The sequence below is a fragment of the Manis javanica genome, chromosome 9, assembly GCF_040802235.1.
Source record: "Manis javanica isolate MJ-LG chromosome 9, MJ_LKY, whole genome shotgun sequence".
In the NCBI taxonomy this organism is placed as follows: domain Eukaryota; kingdom Metazoa; phylum Chordata; class Mammalia; order Pholidota; family Manidae; genus Manis; species Manis javanica.
Genome location: NC_133164.1, coordinates 72,112,654 through 72,131,951, shown reverse-complemented (window position 1 = coordinate 72,131,951; position 19,298 = coordinate 72,112,654). Strand labels below are relative to the sequence as shown.

At 37.5% G+C, this 19,298-nt stretch overlaps 1 long non-coding RNA gene across 6 annotated transcripts in view; it reads right to left on the bottom strand.

Annotated features, from left to right (window-relative positions):
• Nucleotides 1-19,040, bottom strand: part of LOC140843398 (uncharacterized) — a 29,541-nt gene extending 10,501 nt beyond the window's left edge. For 3 of the 6 annotated variants that reach the window (XR_012121121.1, XR_012121122.1, XR_012121118.1), the window contains exons 1-2: nt 17,182-19,040; nt 6,920-7,059 (exon numbers count right to left, since the gene is read on the bottom strand). This is a non-coding gene — a long non-coding RNA (uncharacterized lncRNA). Of the gene's footprint in view, nt 1-6,919; nt 7,060-15,088; nt 15,155-17,181 lie in introns of all 6 variants that reach the window. The other 3 variants (XR_012121123.1, XR_012121119.1, XR_012121120.1) reach the window with 3 other exon arrangements.
• Nucleotides 19,041-19,298: the final 258 nt, after the last annotated feature.

Genomic DNA, 19,298 nt, shown 5'->3' with positions numbered 1-19,298 from the left:
ATAATAGTATCTTAAATCTTGATTTTAAAATATGAACTTTAAAATATTTCTATTTCACTGGTCTTTGTTAAACAATGTTTCCTCCACCCTAGCACTTACTGAAACAACTAATCAATGACCTTTTCTACTAAATACTGTGTGGAAACACAGAACTATGGATAATATCTGATAACATACAAACCTTTTATATTCCATTTGATAACCATCTAAGTCTGATCATCTTTTTAAACCATATCAGACAAACACATACCATATGATTTAAAAAATTTATATAACAAAGCTAACAAAAGTAAGGCATAACTGAGGCAGTGCCACACTCACAGCAACCGTGGAGCTAAACTCCATAGTGGCCGGGCAAGAATCAGAAACCCCATCTGCACACAGCTGCCAAGCACAAGCCGCTAGAGGTCGCTGTTCTCCCAGGAGAGGAAGGCCACAAACCAAACAAGAAGGGATGTGCTCCCAGCCATCACTTGGGCCAGCTCTGCAAACTATCTCTATTGCCATGAAAAGGCAGGAAGAATTTGATAAAGACCAAAACCACAACCTCTGAGGAGATAGACCTAACCAGTCTTCCTGAAAAAGAATTCAAAATAAAAATCATCAACATGTTGATGGAGCTGCAGAGAAGTACACAAGAGCTAAGGGATGATGTCCAGAGGGAGATTTCAGAAGTGAAACAATCTCTGGAAGGATTTATAAGCAGAATGGATAAGATGCAAGATGCCATTGAAGGAATAGAAACCAGAGAGCAGGAACACATAGAAGCTGAGGCAGAGAGAGAGAGAGACAAAAGGATCTCCAGGAATGAAACAATATTAAGAGAACTGTGTGACCAATACAAAAGGAACAATATCCGCATTATAGGGGTACCAGAAGAATAAGAGAGAGAAAAAGGGATAAGAAAGGGCCTTTGAAGAAGCAATTGCTGAGAACTTCCCCAAACTGGGAGAGGAAACAGTTGCTCAGACTATGGAAGTGCACAGAACTCCCAACAGAAGGGACCCAAAGAGGACAACACCAAGACACATAATAATTAAAATGGCAAAGATCAAAGACAAGGACAGAGTATTAAAGGCAGCAGGGGAGAGAAAAAAAGGTCAGCTACAAAGGAAAACTCATCAGGACTATCATCAGACTTCCCAACAGAAACTTTACAGGCCAGAAGAGAATGGCATGATATACATAATGCAATGAAACAGAAGGGCCTTGAACCCAAGGATACTGCATCCAGCACGATTATCACTTAAATATGAAGGAGGGATTTAACAATTCCCAGACAAGCAAAAGTTGAGGGAATTTGCCTCCCCACAAAACACCTCTACAGGGTTTTTTACAGGTACTGCTCTAGATGGGAGCACCCCTAAAAAGAGCACAGAACAAAACACCAAACATGTGAAGAATTGGAGGAGGAGGGATAAGAAGGGGAGAGAAATAATCATCAGACTGTTTATAACAGCTCAATAAGCGAGTTAAGTTAGACAGTAAGGTAGTAAACAAGCCAACCTTGAACCTTTGGTAACCACAATTCTAAAGCCTGCAATGGCTATTGACAATCACCCTATATGTAAATGGACAGAATGCACCAATCAAAAGACACAGAGTACTAGAATGGATAAAAAAGCAAGGCCCATCTATACGCTGCTTACAAGAGACTCACCTCAAACCCAAAGACATGCGCAGATAAAAAGTCAAGGGATGGAAAAAGATATTTCATGCAAACAAACAGGAAGAAAAAAGCAGGTGTTGCAATACTAGAATCAGATAGAACAGACTTCAAAGCAAAGAAAGTAATGAGATAAAGAAGGACACTACATAATGATAAAGGGCTCGGTCCAACAAGAGGATATAACCATTATAAACACATATGCACCCAACACAGGAGCACCAATATATGTGAAACAATACACTACCAGAATTAAATGAAGAAATGGGAATGCAATGCATTCATTTTGGGAGACTTTAACACACCACTCACTTCCAAAGGACAGATCCACCAGACAGAAAATAAGTAAGGACACAGAGGCACTGAACAACAAACTAGAACAGATGGTCCTAATATACACATCGATACAACTCTACACCCAAAAGCAACAGGATGCACATTCTTCTCAAGTGCACATGGAACATACTCCAGAATAGAGCACATACTAGGCCACAAAAAGAACCTCAGTAAGTTCCAAAAGATTGAAATCCTACCAGCCAACTTTTCAGAACACAAAGGTATAAAACTAGAAATAAATTGTAAAAAGAAAGCAAAAAGGCTCACAAACACATGGAGGCTTGACAACATGCTCCTAAATAATCAGTGGATCAATGACCAAATTAACATGGAGATCCAGCAATATATGGAAACAAATGACAACACAACGCCCCAACCTCTGTGGGACGCAGCGAAAGCAGTCTTAAGAGGAAAGTATATAGCAATCCAGGCATATTTAAAGAAGGAAGGACAATCCCAAATGAATAGTCTAATGTCACAATTATGGAAATTTGAAAAAGAAGAACAAATGAGGCCTACAGTCAGCAGAGGGAGGGACATAATAAAGATCAGAGAAGAAATAAATAAAGCTGAGAAGAATAAAACAATAGAAAAAAATCAATGAAACCAAGAGCTGGTTTCTTCGAGAAAATAAACAAAATAGATAAGCCTCTAGCCAGACTTATTAAGAGAAAAAGAGAGTGGAACGCACATCAACAGAATCAGAAACGAGAAAGGAAAAAATCACGAGGGACCCCACAGAAATACAAAGAACTATTAGAGAATACTATGAAAACCCTTTACGCTAGCAAGCTGGAAAACCTAGGAGAAATGGACAAATTCCTAGAAAAATACAACTTTCCAAGACTGACCCAGAAAGAAACAGAAAATCTAAACAGACCAATTACCAGCAACGAAATTGAAGCAGTAATCAAAAAACTACCCAAGAACAAAACCCCCCAGGCCAGATGGATTTACCTCAGAACTTTATCAGACATACAGAGAAGACATAATACCCATTCTCCTCAAAGTTTTTCAAAAAATAGAAGAGGGGCGAATACGTCCCAAACTCATCCAATGAAGCCAACATCACCCTAATACTAAAACCAGGCAAACACCCCACCGAAAAAGAAACTTACAGACCAATATCCCTGATGAACATAGATGCAAAAATACTCAAGAAAATATTAGCAAACTGAATTCAAATATACATTGAAAGGATCACACACCATGACCAAGTGGGGATTCATCCCAGGGATGCAAGGATGGTACAACATTCGAAAATCCATCAACATCATCCACCACGTCAACAAAAAGAAAGACAAAAACCACATGATCATCTCCATAGATTGCTGAAAAAGCATTCCACAAAATTCAACATGCATTCTTGATAAAAACTCTCCACAAAATGGGCATAGGGGGCAAGAACCTCAACATAATTAAAGCCATATATGATAAACCCACACCTCACATCATACTGAACAGTGTTATTCAACATAGTACTGGAGGTCCTGGCCATGGAATTAGACAAAACAAAGAAATAAAAGAATCCAGATTGGTAAAGAAGAAGTCAAACTATCACTGTTTGCAGATGACATGTTATTATACATGAAAAACCCTAGACTACACTCCAAAACTACTAGAACTAATATCAGAATTCAGCAAAGTTGCAGGATACAAAATTAATACACAGAAATCTGTGGCTTTCCTATACACTAACAATGAAATAAAAGAAAAGGAAATCAAGAAAACAATAACATTCACAATAGCATCAAAAAGAATAAAATACCTAGGAATAAACCTAACCAAGGAAGTGAAAGACCTATACCCTGAAAACTACAAGACACTCTTAAGAGAAATTAAAGAGGTCACTAACAAATGGAAACTCATCCCATGCTCCTGGCTAGGAAGAATTAATATCATCAAAATGGCCACCCTGCCCAAAGCAATATACAGATTCGATGCAATCCCTATAAAATTACCAACAGCACTTTTCAATGAACTGGAACAAATAGTTCAAAAATTCATACGGAAACACCAAAGACCCTGAATTGCCAAAGCAATCCTGAGAAGGAAGAATAAAGTGGGACGGACTCACTCCCCAACTTCAAGCTCTACTACAAAGCCACAGTAGTCAAGACAATTTGTACTGGCAAAAGTAACAGAGCCACAGAACATTGGAACATTATAGACACCCCAAACATTAACCCAAACATATATGGCCAATTAATATATGATAAAGGAGCCATGGACATACATTGGGGAAATGACAGTCTCTTCAACAGATGATGCTGGCAAAACTGGACAGCCACATGTAAGAGAATGAAACTGGATCACTGTCTTTCACCATACACAAAAGTAAATTTGAAATGGATCAAACACCTGAATGTAAGCCATGAAACCATAAAACTCTTAGAAAAAAACATAGGCAAAAATCTCATGGACATAAACATGAGTGACTTTTTCATGAACATATCTCCCCAGGCAAGGGAAACAAAGGCAAAAATGAACAAGTGGGACTGTACCAAGCTAAAAAGCTTCTGTACAGCAAAGGACACCATCAATAGAACAAAAAGGTATCCTACAGTATGGGAGAATATATTCATTAATGACAGATCCAATAAGGGTTGACATCCAAAATATATAAAGAGCTCACACACCTCAACAAACAGAAAGCAAATAATCAAATAAAAAAATGGGCAGAGGAGCTGAATAGACAGTTCTCCAAAGAAGAAATTCAGATGGCCAAACAGACAGCTGAAAAGATGCTCCACATCGCTTGTCATCAGATAAATGAAAATTAAAACCACAATGAGGTATCACCTCACACCAGTAAGGATCGCCATGATCAAAAAGATAAACAACAAATGTTGGCGAGGTTGTGGAGAAAGGGGAACCCTCCTACACTGCTGGTGGGAATGTAGATTCGTTCAACCATTGTGGAAAGCGGTATGGTGGTTCCTCAAAATGCTCAAAATAGAAATACCATTTGATCCAGGAATTCCACTTCTAGGAACTTACCCTAAGAATGCAGCACTCCAGTTTGAAAAAGACAGATGCACCCCTATTGTTTATGGCTGCACTGCTTACAATAGCCAAGGTATGGAAGCAACCTAAATGTCCATCAGTAGATGAACGGGTAAAGAATATGGGGTACATAGACATAATGGAATAATACTCAGCCATAAGAAAAAAACAGATCCTACCATTTGCAACAACATGGATGGAGCTAGAGGGTATTATGTTCAGTGAAATAAGCCAGGCGGAGAAGGACAAGCACCAAATTATTTCACACATATGTGGATTATATATAAGAACAAAGCAAACCTGAAAGAACAAAACAGCAGCAGAATCACAGAACCCAAGAATGGACTAACAGTTACCAAAGGGAAAGGGACTGGGGAGTATGGATGGGAAGGGAGGGACAAGGGTGGGGAAAAAGAAAGGGGGTATTACGATTAGCATGTATAGTATGGGGGCACGGGGAGGGCTGTACAACACAGAGAAGACAAGTAGTGATTTTACAACATCTTACTATGCTGATGAACAGTAACTGTGAAGGGGTATGTGGGGGAGACTTGGTGAAGGGGGGAGCCTAGTAAAGACAATATTCTTCATGTAATTGTAGATTAATGATACCAAAAAAAGTCAAAGTGTACACCTAAAAACAAAAGAGATAATAAAAAAAAAAGTAAGGCTTAAGATGGACTTCCATATTTGATTTATTGCATATGGATTTAAACGGAAGTAACAAATTCAAGGAAAATAAAAGTCATTTAGGATTTTTAAAATTTCTCACTGTGAGCCTACTAAATGTGTCAACTGACCTATGTACCCTCCCTGGACTTCAGAAAACTTAAACATCCAGTTTTACTAAAACTAGTATTTATACTTTTATTTGTAGTTAAAAGCATTTGTGCTAAGTAAGAATATTATAACTAAATCCCCACTGGGATATTGTTCGCTTTATGTGCTTTAGAAAAAGCTGTAAAGAGACACTCAATTATTCTTTGTATTATCAGTTGAATGTGGCATATAATATAGATGCTATTGACTATAGTATTATTGACAGTATTACAGAAATAATATGCATTATTGATTTTCTAGAAATACCATCTTAACTGTAGTCAAACATAATTGATTTTTTCTGGTAAGTATGTAAATCATGCCAGTTAACATGATTATCTCGCTCTTTCCAAATTTTTACTTTTACGTATTTTAGCAACATCACACGTCTGTGGAAACAACAGGAGAGAAATCACATGAGGTACTCTGACTGGATGCATTTCTTGGCTTTCAAGGTGATAAACAGTATGGACCCTGGAGTTTAACAGATTGGAGTTTAGATTCAAGGTGTGTCATCTTGGGCAAGTTCCTTAACCCTTTGTGTCAAAGTTTCTCACTTGTAAATGGGCATAAATACCTGTTCTACAGGATTGTGGTGAGGATTAAATGGGAGAATTCATACATAAAAGCACTTAGCACAGTGCCTGGAAAGTAGTCAACATACTCAATGAAAGTTAGCTAACGAGTATAAAGCACTGAAGGAGGTTACAGATTATAAATCCTGATTTATTTAAATATCTAAGGGGGTTTGGGGAGAAGGTAGATCTTTATGTATCTAAACATCTGGGAAGGACCAAATGAAACACAGAAATCTTGTCTACTTTTATCATTCACCCTTGTAGATTTGTACAGTGTTTTTATTTCAATGAAAAAGATTTGAAGCACTCCACTTATATATTTAGAACTTCCATTTCCAGCTCAGGTCAAGAGACTTATTGGTGGACATCCAGGAGAAGCACACTGACGTAGACTTGGAAATCCACTGCTCAGCTGAAAGTGAAACCTTTCATCCTGGCAGCTCCGGCGGGCGAATGAGGTGAGAACACAGGAGAAATTAAATTTATTAAAGAAATGGTTTACATGATAAATTACCTTTCGGTCTGCTATGCACATGTCTTCATTAGACTTCTTTAGTTCTGTTGCCATTTCTATCTAATCTTCATTGCTCTACTTTATGCTCTTTCTTTAATCTTTTCTCATCATGTTTTTTCTTGCTTCAACCGTTCTTTTCCCTTAAAAAGAAAACCATGTCCACATAGTCTCTTTAACCATTATTACATTTGAAAAACCTTTAGTTAAATTTAAAAAGTGATCTGTGTATGTACATGAACAGAGCTGTGATAGCAGGTTTAGCAACAGACTAAGGATTGCATAGAGTTAACTTATTTTGCTTTTCAGTATTGTCACTCTTTGAGTTTCAAAATAATCTTATGTCTGTACATATTTTTGTGCAGTTGATCCTTGAACAGCACAGGCTTCAGCTGCATCAGTCCACTTATATGCAGGTTTAAAAAAATAAATACACTCAACTTTTCGGAGATCTGCAACAATTTGAAAAAACATTTTCTTTTCTCTAGCTTTATTGTGAGAATTCAGTATATAATACATATAACATACAAAATATGGTTGATGATCTGCTTATGTTATCAGAAAGGCTTCCCAGTCAGTGGTAGGCTACTGTAAGTAGTTAAGTTTCTGGGGAGTCAGGTGTTATATGCAGAGTTCTGTTTCCTTAATGTCACATTGTTTAAAGGCCAACTGTGTGTTCTGTGCGTGTGCGCATGTCTATTCTTGGGCATCATTTTTAACTAGTGATATGCAGTACTTTTTCCAATTAAAAAAAAACAGCTATAATATGGAACAGAAGGTAAGAGTGTGGTCAATTTTTAGGATAAAATGGAGATTTCCAAGAAATCTTTGAAATTAGTAGGATACTTAATACTTAGCGACAGGCATCCATTTTTGTTTACTAATACGGATACTTCAAGGGAAACATGGTGTCTCTAAATTCAGTAAATTTAGTGAACTTATTCACTAATTTAATTTATTATTTAGTCAAAGTATTCACTAACATATTTAGTGAATTTTAAAGAACTGTATTGGACTAATACAAATCCTGTTGTTCTGGTGTAAGATGACTCAAATAACCAGTTTCAAATGGCATACAAAGACAGTCACAATTTAGCCCCACACAAGGTCTGTCTCACATCTTATTCTCAGTGCATTCACCATGCCCTAGTCACACTGTTTGACACAGCTGGGTTGAGAAAAGTCTGCGTGACAGTTTGAGGCACTGCTTGGATGATGATGTGATGATGATGAAAATGGAGGAGGAGGAGAAAGAGAAGGAGAAGCAGCAACAAAGCTGAGACAGGTGGACACACAAGGTAAAAACTGACTCCCACTGCCCCTTCATCTTCCCCACCCCAAGGGGCCTACTCAGTCATCAGGCTGTACCTTTGTGTATGTCATCCCCGCCCTGCTTTGAATTCATAGCTCCTCCTCCACACATAAGTCTTTTCTTTTTTTACTCTTCCCACAACTACCTCAGGGACTTTAATATTTCTTTTTTGGGCTTCCACATAACACAGAATTTACTGCACTCTGGGACAATTATTTGTTTAAAGTTGATGTTACTCATGTCACTGTGAACTTAGGTCAGAAGAACTAATTTATTCACCCGGTTCTTTTTTTTTTTTTTTGAGAGGGCATCTCTCATATTTATTGATCAAATGGTTGTTAACAACAATAAAATTCTGTATAGGGGGGTCAATGCTGAATGCACAATCATTAATCCATCTCAAGCCTAATTCTCGTCAGTCTCCAATCTTCTGAAGCATAACGAACAAGTTCTTACATGGTGAACAAATTCTTACATAGTGAATAAGTTCTCACATGGTGAACAGTACAAGGACATTCATCACAGAAACTTTCAGTTTTGATCACGCATTATGAACTATAAACAATCAGGTCAAATATGAATATTCGTTTGATTTTTATACTTGATTTATATGTGGATCCCACATTTCTCCCTTTATTATTATTATTATTTTTAATAAAATGCTGAAGTGGTAGGTAGATGCAAGATAAAGGTAGAAAACATAGTTTAGTGTTGTAAGAGAGCAATTGTAGATGATCATGTGTGTGCCTGTAGACTATGTGCTAATCCGAGCTAGACAAGGGCAATAAAACATCCATGGGTGCAGAAGCTTTATCTCAAAAAAGCGGGGGGGGGGGGGGGTGAGGTTCTAAGCTTCACCACTGTTGTTCCCCGATTTCTCACCTGATGGCCCCCCTGTGACTGTGCCTGTCTTAGGTTGTTCCTCCCTTGAGGAATCTTACCCGTCTCTGGCTAACCAGTCATCTTCCGTTCACCTGGTTCTTTATGCACCTATTCAATTCCCAGCTGTACAATTTGCCAGGCACAGTTTTTAGTGATTTTTTATCCTTTTCCCTGACTCTCAAGTCTGTATTGTTTCAACATTCCTCACCCACTGGTATAAATATTGTTTTTATTTCTGACTATAGTAATTATCATCTGACTGTAATGGACATAGTTGGTGTGCTTTAGCATATAAAACTTATTTAAGCATGAATTAATGATTAATTCTACAAACGTCACATAAAGATACATAACACCTGTACTAGTAGTCATTGAACATATTCAATAGACAGTCTTTTCTCTACTTTTTATGTTTTATATCATGGACAAACATAATTGATGTTTTCAATTTTCATTTATACACAAACCTTGTATCCAAAAGCAGAGATTAACACATTTGTTAATAATACTCAGGTTATATTTAGGAATTTTTAAGTATCTGAAATATATTTCTCACATCTACTTCAACATTTCAACAATTTCTTAACCACTTTAATTGCATTATGATTTCATGTGCTTGCAAACAGACCTCCCCCATATCAAAATTAAACAGACTTTATACTCTCTAGAATTTTTCCAGAACTAAAGTTAAAGGTGCAGTGCTACTTTATGCCAAATTTAAAGATGAAATCTGTGTAGTAGTCTCTCTTCCAGACTTGGTATACTTCTTCAAAGAGCAATACATTTACCTTTTCTTGACAAATTAAGTTGCCATGCTTGATCCTACATCTAATTTCTATATTACATTTTGTTGCTATGCCAAGTATTAAAGATTTCACAATGGACCATTCTGATTTTTTAAGGTTAGTTCACAATAGGCCTTTGACCTACCAGAGGTAAAACTAATTAAACCTATCATGATATAAAAGGAATGTTGAGACATATTTTAAATTAATATTGGTTAATGTTAGGGCAATAACTTAGAATTCCCTCAAATGACTACAAAATATAGCTCTTGACTATTTTTATTTTTAGATTGACTGTAAATAATTACAAGCAAATAACTATGCCTCCTCCCATTTTTTTTTGGCATTCACCTCACCTCCCCCATAGTTTCTAGAGGTAGAAATTCTTGAAATACATTTGGATTTCTGAAACGAAGTCATTTGTAATAATATGCCTTTTTTATCATCTTAATTATAGTAATGGAATTTTCTGTATAAAATATTACTTTTTATTAGTTAAGAAGTCATTTGAATTTGATTTCAAAGTTGGAACATCTTTTGATAGCCAATGCTTTAAATTTAGATTATATGAAACAGCCCCAAATAGACAGAGTGAAAACTTAAAAACTAGTTTTCTACTCCCAGAAAAGGTTTATTTTAGGGACTCTAAAAGCAAAAAATGGAAGTATTTCCAGAAATCTACAGTATAATAATGAATGTATGAAGTAAACTTATTCTATTTTAGAATTATAAAAGTTTAAAAACCAAACATGAATATAGTAGAATGACCTGTTACTGTAAAGTTTTACAACTTCTATGAGATTACAAAACAGGCTATTTTTAAGAGACACTGTTGCGAAGATGCCCGTATATTTTTGCATTTCACGATTTTACCGGGTCTCTTAGGTGTCTGTTCTGGGCGTAATTAGGAGAACACATTTCTTTTGACAGCAACTTGTACTTAAATTTCAAAGACATAAATATAATTTAAGACACATGGATTTAACTCAGGGTGTAGGAAGAATGCAAGTATAAATAAGATTAATAATATAAGCCATTTATAGGAGACAAGTATAGAGAGTAAAAATGATGCTGAGTATGGGTAAAACAATCAGGGTAATATTTTTAAAAAGGCCCACTATTACATTAAAATATTATGAAAATTAACAAATGAAGAAACTAGGATTGAGAAACCCTTATATTTTACATTTTAACAAAAATTTTACTTTATAGGTATATTTAATAATATTCCAGTCATATTTTCTTAAAAATCCACCAAAGAATTACTCAAAAATCTATACTTACTTTAGATTAAATATCTTTAAAAACTTCGTAGAATAGCTACTGTTACATAAATGTTTTCTAAATTAAAATCACAATTGTTAATAATCTTGAGTCAGATACTTTAGTACCCTAAATCGGTAACAATTCTTTCCAAAATGAACTGTTACATATTTAACATTTTATTGTATAGTTAATATAAAATCACTTCACGTTTGTTTTTAAAGGCAACTGAACTTTAACACTGAGATTGAGTACATTATAAATACATTGTGTTAGTATAATATACAAGCATGTCGCATATGTACATTGTCTTCAACTGAAAAATAGGATTGCTTAAACCAAACTGTACATGTAAAATCCTACATTTATTTTTATTCTTCACTGATTCATATAAATATAGGATCATAAAATATTCTCATGACTTGAATAATTGGGAGGGGTTATACTTTTTTTCTGCTTTCCAATTATTTATTAGATGACTTCTGAAGTCTGACCTACTCTCTTCTATTTTAAGGTTTTGCGTCCTGAAGTGCTGACACAGTCATTCTGTGATAGATGCATATTTAACAACCTTTGTAGTATATTGATCCTTGGGGAGGCATACCAATGACTCTTTTACAATTACTATGGTTGATTATTTAGTTATTATGAGTAAAGTGCTTATATATTTGTGACTGGTATGGTTTGAGATTCTGTATAAATGAAACAGGAGATTAGAGGTACTTATGGTGCTTAGTCTAAATTTCCAGTCTAAAATTCCAACAATGAAAGCAGATATACTTCACACTATTATTTGAATTATACTAGGCAATAAGCCTTTTTTATTCACTAGGCTAAGGACTATTCTTTCTTACGCTTAGGAAAATATTTATGAACTATGATGATGTATCAATGACCCTTTAAAATTAATATAGTGAGTTGAAGACAGGCACTTGTTCATCTCCTAGTAGATGGATGAGATGACCGTTTCAAGGCAGGTCACACTCATCTCAGTGGTATGGTCCAGTATATTCAGACCATTGTCTCAAAGGATTCAATCATGTTCCAGGTATCAACAAGATGGAGGTTGCATTGTTTTTGTACAATGCTGTTGTTTTGTGATAAGACTGTTGTATAAGTTAACAGTCGTATCACATCAAAATTCTGAGCACGCATTTCTACAAACAGCTGCCTCTTCTCTGCCATGGTCTTCAGTCCCAGTGGCCGCAGCCTCCGCCAGCAGGAGCCAGTGGGGCTGCTGGAGTGCAAGGGCGCGAGGGCGCAGAGCTGTGCCACAGGACAGCACCGCTTGCGTGAGTGCAGCTGGGCCATGATTTTGTTTTCTTCACACTTTGCCACTCAGCTCATTCATTCATACTTTCACTCAACTCTGATTTTCTAAGCACCTATTATATACTTGGTTCTAATCCAGACACTGGTGATACCATGATAGATAAGACAGACAAGATTCCTGCCTTATAGATATTTCATTCTGGGAAGAGATAGACCACAAACAAGGAATATATGAGTAAAATGATGGAATGGAGTTTGGGAGGTAGGTCATAAGAAAAGGCAAAATCAGGTGTTCTGGGAAGACCCTTTTGACAAGTTAACATTTGTTATGACTGAACCTCTTGAGTATTTGATGGAAGAACAGCAAGGTAAAGACCCTTTGTCCAGGAATAATAAAAATACAAAATGACTGGAATATAGTAATAAGGGACGAATTGTATGAGGTAAAGACGGAGTAGAAAGCAGAAGCTGGAGCATGTGGGGCTGTTATGACATGGCGAGGAATGTGAATTTGTTACAATTGCAAAGAAGTCACTGGACAGTGTGAAGATGCAATCTGGTTTCTTTCAGAAAAGATCACCCTTGCTGTTCTATAGAGAATGCGCAGGGAAAGCTGAGAAAAATAGGAATGAAAGCAAGGAATCAGGTTCTTAAGTTATACTTTATGTATATATGCACGTATTTACTTCTTTTGCTTTTATATTTTGCATGGTTGGTTTGACATTTCTGATTACTTATGCCTGATGTGCACAGCCCTAGTAGGTACTTGTACTGCTCCAATACAGGTGGGGTAATTTTCCTTTAGTTCCCTTATCACTCTCTCTGCTACTTGGTTTACAGTTTTAAGTACTTCAGATTGAAGAATGAGTTTTCTATACTATTCATGCTTTTTTTCTGAGGACAGAGAGGCCAGGAGAGGCAGAGAGCTGTGTTGGTTTCTCATAGACCTTTCCAGGTTTTACTGGAAGCACTGTGACTGATTCACTCTTTCCGGCAAAGGGTCATATGCTTTTCCCATGAGAGGGACGCTTGGGCTTTGATGCGTTCCTTAGAGACAATTTTAATTATCTTCACTTAACCTGCGGCTGCTACCTTCTACTCAAATCAGGTCTTTCATGCCTCTCTTCAACAGTTTTTCCCCACTTTCCTCCCAGGCCACATGGTCACATATAAAAAACCAGTGGAGGAGGTCCTACCTTTTGGGTCTTTTGCATACCTCTCAAACTGGGCACTTACTCCCTCAGATGGTCTTATTCTTACTATTCTCTTTGGTCTCCCCTTCTACTTAATCCTAGCATGTCTGGATGGAGTGCTACAGGTACTATACACAATATAAGATACACAATCTTATATTGGTTTCAAATGTACAACACAGTGGTTCAACAGTTACCCTTATTAAATCCTCACCCTCTCTAGTGCGGCTACTATCTATTCATGTACAAACATGTCACAGAATCACTGACCATATTCTCCATGCTGTACTACTATCCCTGTGACCAACTTATATTGCAATGGAGAATTATTGTGCCCCTTTATCCTCCTCCTCTTCCCACTTCCCACCCCTCTAACCCCACCTCTCTGTAACCATGAGTCACTTCTCTGCGTCTGTGAGTCTACTGCTATTTTGTTCCTTCTGTTTTGCTTTGTTTTTATACTCCACAAATAAGTGAAATAATATGCCATTTGTCTTTCTTCACCTGGCTTATTTCATTGCATGTCATACCCTCTAGATCCATCCATGGTGTCACAGATTTCTTTCTTTTTTATGTCTGCATAATATTCAGTTGCTTATATGTACCACTTCTTTATGTGTTCATTAATTAATGGACACTTTGGTTGCTTCCATATCTTGGCTATTGTAAATAATGGCAATAAAACACTGGGATGCATATATCTTTTTGAATCAGAGAGATTTTGTTCTCTTCAGGTAAATTCCTAGAATATGGTATTTCTCTTTTTAGTTTTTTGAGGACCCTTCATACTGCTTTCCACAGTGGCTGCCCCAGTTCACACATTCACCAATGGTGTAGTGGGGTTTCCATTTTCTCAGCATCCTTGTCACTACTTGTTATTTCTTGTCTTTTGGATAGTGGCCATTCTGACCGGTGTCAGGTGATATCTCATTGTGGTTTTGTTTTGAATTTCCCTGATGATTAGTGATATGAAGCATCTTTTTATATGCCTGTTGGCCATTTGTATTTCTTCTTTGGACAAATGTCTATTCAGATACTCTGCCTACTTTTTAACTAGGTTATTTGTATTTTTTTGGTTCTGAGGCTTATGAGTTCTTTATATATTTGGGATGTTAGATCCTTATTGGATATATCATTTGAATCAGGACACAAAGGACTTTTCTAGGCATGCTGTAACTCTGGTTATGGTAATAAACAGGTACTTTTAGTTAATGAATGTCATTCACTACATTCAAAAAAGATGATTAAAATTTCAGCTAAAAAATTAACATTTACATTGGAATCCTTCCTATATCTTTTATGTTCTAGCAGTTATTATTTATAACCTTTGGCTTGCTTATTATCAAAGCCAGTAAATCATGAGAAACCCACACTCTGAAAAATTTCCATTTTGAAGAGCCACTGCTTGAGGAAGAAAATATTAATTTATGACAGGTTAAATAGTTTCCTAGAAATATACACTGACTTCTGCTTTTTTACGAGCTTCCAGAGCTTTCATAAACATTGTATGTTGTCTCCTTCTCTCTCGTTCCTATTAGGCCAGATAAAATTAGGAAAATAACCATAGTCAATACTTTGATTTTCAAATCTAAAAACAAAACAAAATGAAACTCAGTATATCATTTCAGCATTTATAGACGAGTCACAGTAGATACTAAATATAAGACAAGAATGGCCAGTCTGTGCATGTTTCAGTTCAGGTTTAGAAAGCAAATACAAGAACAATCAAAAGGAAAATGGTAAAACAATGAACATGGAGACAGTGTAAACAGAAGCATACAACATTTACTTATGGTCAGTTGTGATGCTCCTTCAAAAGCTGGCAGAACAAAAAGCATAATGGTTGGCTGTAACAGCTCAGTCACCTTACATCTGCTATTAGAAAAACCAAAAATACATACTAAACTAAAGGTTGTATTGCTCTTGAATTTTTAGACCAGGCAGAAACTTATTTATAATCACTTCCCTTCATGGTTTTAGAATGAGTTTTATTTATTTCAACTACACTGTCATTTTATAAATCCAATAAGTCACCACCAATTAGAAAGTTTTTTTTAAAGCTTTTACACAAATTCGGTTAAGCTAGCTATGGTTCATATACCATACCAGTGAAATGGGACACTGCTGTTTACTGATGTCTATCAAGTGATGCACCATTTAAAGCCATAAAATCTGTACCATCGGCCATAGGGGCATCTTGAAGCCACAGTACGAAAATAAGCACCAGCACCAGCTTAGTTTGATCATCTCATATCACTTCAAAATTTAAAAATCAAAGTTGTAACATCTAATCAATTCTTTTAATATGCCAAAAGGGGTATTTCTGTTTTTTTTCTTGGTATCGTTAATCTACAATTACAGAAAGAACATTATGTTTACTAGATTCCATCCTTCAAGTCCCCCTGACATACCCTTTCACAGTCACTGTCCATCTGCGTAGTAAGATACTGTAAAATCACTACCTATCTTCTCTGTGTTGCACAGCCCTCCCAGTGCCCCCACCCCACTATAAACACTAATTGTAATACCCCCTTTCTTTTTCCCCAGCCTTAGTCCTCCCTTACCACACATCACCCCAAGTCCCTTTCCCTTTGGTAACTATAAGTACATTCTTGGGATCTGTGATTCTGCTGCTGTTTTGTTCCTTCAGTTTTCCTTTGATCTTATACTCCACATATGAGTGAAATCATTTGGTACTTGTCCTTCTCCGCCTGGCTTATTTCACTGAACATAATACCCTCTAGCTCCATCCATGTTGTTGCGAATGCTAGGATCTGTTTTTTTTTTATGGCTGCATAAAATTCTATTGTGTATATGTACCACATCTTTATTAATTCATCTATTGATGGACATTTAGGTTGCTTCCATACCTTGGCTATTGTAAGCAGTGCAGTGATAAACAGAGGGGTGCATCTGTCTTTTTCAAACTGGAGTGCTGCATTCTTAGGGTAAATTCCTAGAAGTGGAATTCCTGGGTCAAATGGCATATCTATTTTGAGCATTCAGAGGAAACTCCATACAGCTTTCCACAATCGTTGAACTAATTTACATTCCCACCAGCAGTGTAGGAGGGTTCCCCTTTCTCCACAACCTTGCCAACATTTGTTGTTGTTTGTCTTATTGATGATGGTGATGCTTACAGGTGTGAGGTGATATCTCATTGTGATTTTAATTTGCAATTCTCTGACGATTAGCGATATGGAGCATCTTTTCATGTGCCTGTTGGCCATGTGGATTTCTTCTTTAGAAATGCAGCATACCAGTTAAGAAAGACATCTGCACACCTAGATTTCTGACAGCACTATTCACAATAAGCAATCTGCCGTTATATGAGCACATATATATATATATATATAGTGTGTCCGGCAGCGTGCACGGGGAAGGCAGAATAACACAGCGATGATCAGCAGCACTTCTACAGCATATTCCTGGGCTGATGGACAGCGACTCTCATGGGCTACGTGCTGAAGACTTCACAGTGGGGGAAGTCTAGGAACTGTAACGTTGGCCATCTAACTCTTCAGTAGTGACAAAAAAATAAAAAGAAACACACAGTACCTGGGCTCTGGATTCCATTTTCCCTGATACTGTCAAGTTGGTCAGCATCCACCTCACAAGAATCACAGCTGCTCCTCTCAGCATACACATTCTGTCTCTGTGACAGAGGCACCACTGTGACATCATGGAATCTCCAGGCAACCGTGCTGCTCTTGCAAACTCCACCCACAGAGGCAGGGGAACTGTTCACTGGTGGGGAAGTGCATCACCTTGGCGAACATTAGTGCTTCTTGCCTACATATATACATATAAAGAGATTTCTCTCATCATTACAGTCTCAGAATAATGAAAAAACTGAAGAAAACAGCAGCAGTCTAAAAAAACCCAACAATGGACTAAAAGTTAACAGAGGAAAAGAGACTGGAGTGAGTGGAGGGAATAAGGAGGGGGGAACTCAGGACACATGAGAAAAAGCATTTATAAACTGGGACGGGGGTCAAAGGCAGGGCTGCAAAACACAGAGAAGACAAGGAGGGATTCTACAGTACCTTACTTTGCTCACGGACAGTGACTGCAATGGGGTATCTTGGGGCACCGGCGTGATGGGAGGAGTCTAGTAAACATAATGTTACAAATCTAATTGTGCTTTAATGACAGAAAGACAGATACACAGGTAGACAGACAGACAGATAATAAATGAATGAATGAATGAATGGATGCATGGATGGATGAATACATACATACATACATACAACCATATGCAAAAAATGCAGCATACTGGCGGAAGAAAGAAATCTGCACCCCTAGATTTATGACAGCACTATTCACAGTAAGCAATCTACAATTATATAAGCAACATTAAGGTTGCTAGAGTGCCCGGATCATCAAGTCACCCCCATATACCCCAGTACACTCACTGTTCACCAGCACAGTAATATGCTACAGAATCACTGCTTGTATTCTCTGCAATACACTGCCTTCCCCAAAGAACTGCCCCCCACATTACGTGAGCTAATCGTAATGCCCCCTCACCAGACTGCTACCATGCTTCCCAGTCCCTCACCCTTTGCTACGTTGGTGACGGGGGGAGAGTACTCAACATAATGACACACATGTAAGTGTAGATTAATGCTAGATAAATAAGTGAATAAAAAAGAATGATAAATGAATGAGAAAATGCTGCCCTTAGTTTTGAAGCGACATGTGCACCCCTATGATTACCACAGCACTATTCACAAGAGCCAAGCTCAGTGTCCATCAGTAGGTCAACAATTGAATATGACTCAGCCATGTGAAAACAACTCCCACCGTTTGCAAACACATTGATATGATTGAGAGGCCATTATGCACAGTGAAATAAGGCAGGCAGGAGGAGAAACCCAGATATCAAATGATTTCACTGGCCTGTGCAGGAGGAGAACCAAGAGACATGTGAAGAAGAAAAGAAGCCCAGATTCACAGAACCCAAGAAGGGACTAAGAGCTACCAAAGGGAAAGGCATGGAGGTGGACAGGTGGGAATGGAGGAATAAGATGGGGCAATCGGGGCAGAATGTGCCTGTTACCATTGGCATGCAAAAACTGGAAGGGGGCCACGGGGAGTGCTGTACAACACAGAGAACACAACTAGGGATTCTACAGCATCTTACTATGATCATGGACAGTGAGTGCAAAGAGGTATCTGGGGGCATCTCATGGACGGGGGCTGTTTAGTAGACTAAATGTGACTCACGTGGTTGAAGACTAAGGATAAATTTATAAATAAATAACAAATAAATAAGTGACTAACCAACAAACTAACTACATACACTCATACATCCACCCATCCAAAAATAAACACTAGAATGCAGCAGCCCAGGTTAAAAAGGACCTGTGCACCCCAATGACTATCACAGCAGGATCCACGATAGCCAAGGTAAGTGTCCATCAGAGGATGAAAACTGGAATATTACTCTGCCATATGAAGAAACAAATCCTACCATGTATAACCGCATGGTTGGAGGTACAGGGTATTATGCTCAGTGAAATAAGTCACGCAGAGAAAGACAAGTGTCAACTGATTTCACTCACCCGTGGAGTGTCAGAAAAAAGAAAAGGAGTGACAGAACAAGACAGTAGCCGACTCAGCGAACCTCAAGAATGGACTATGGGTTCCCAAAGGGAATGTGAGTGAGGAGG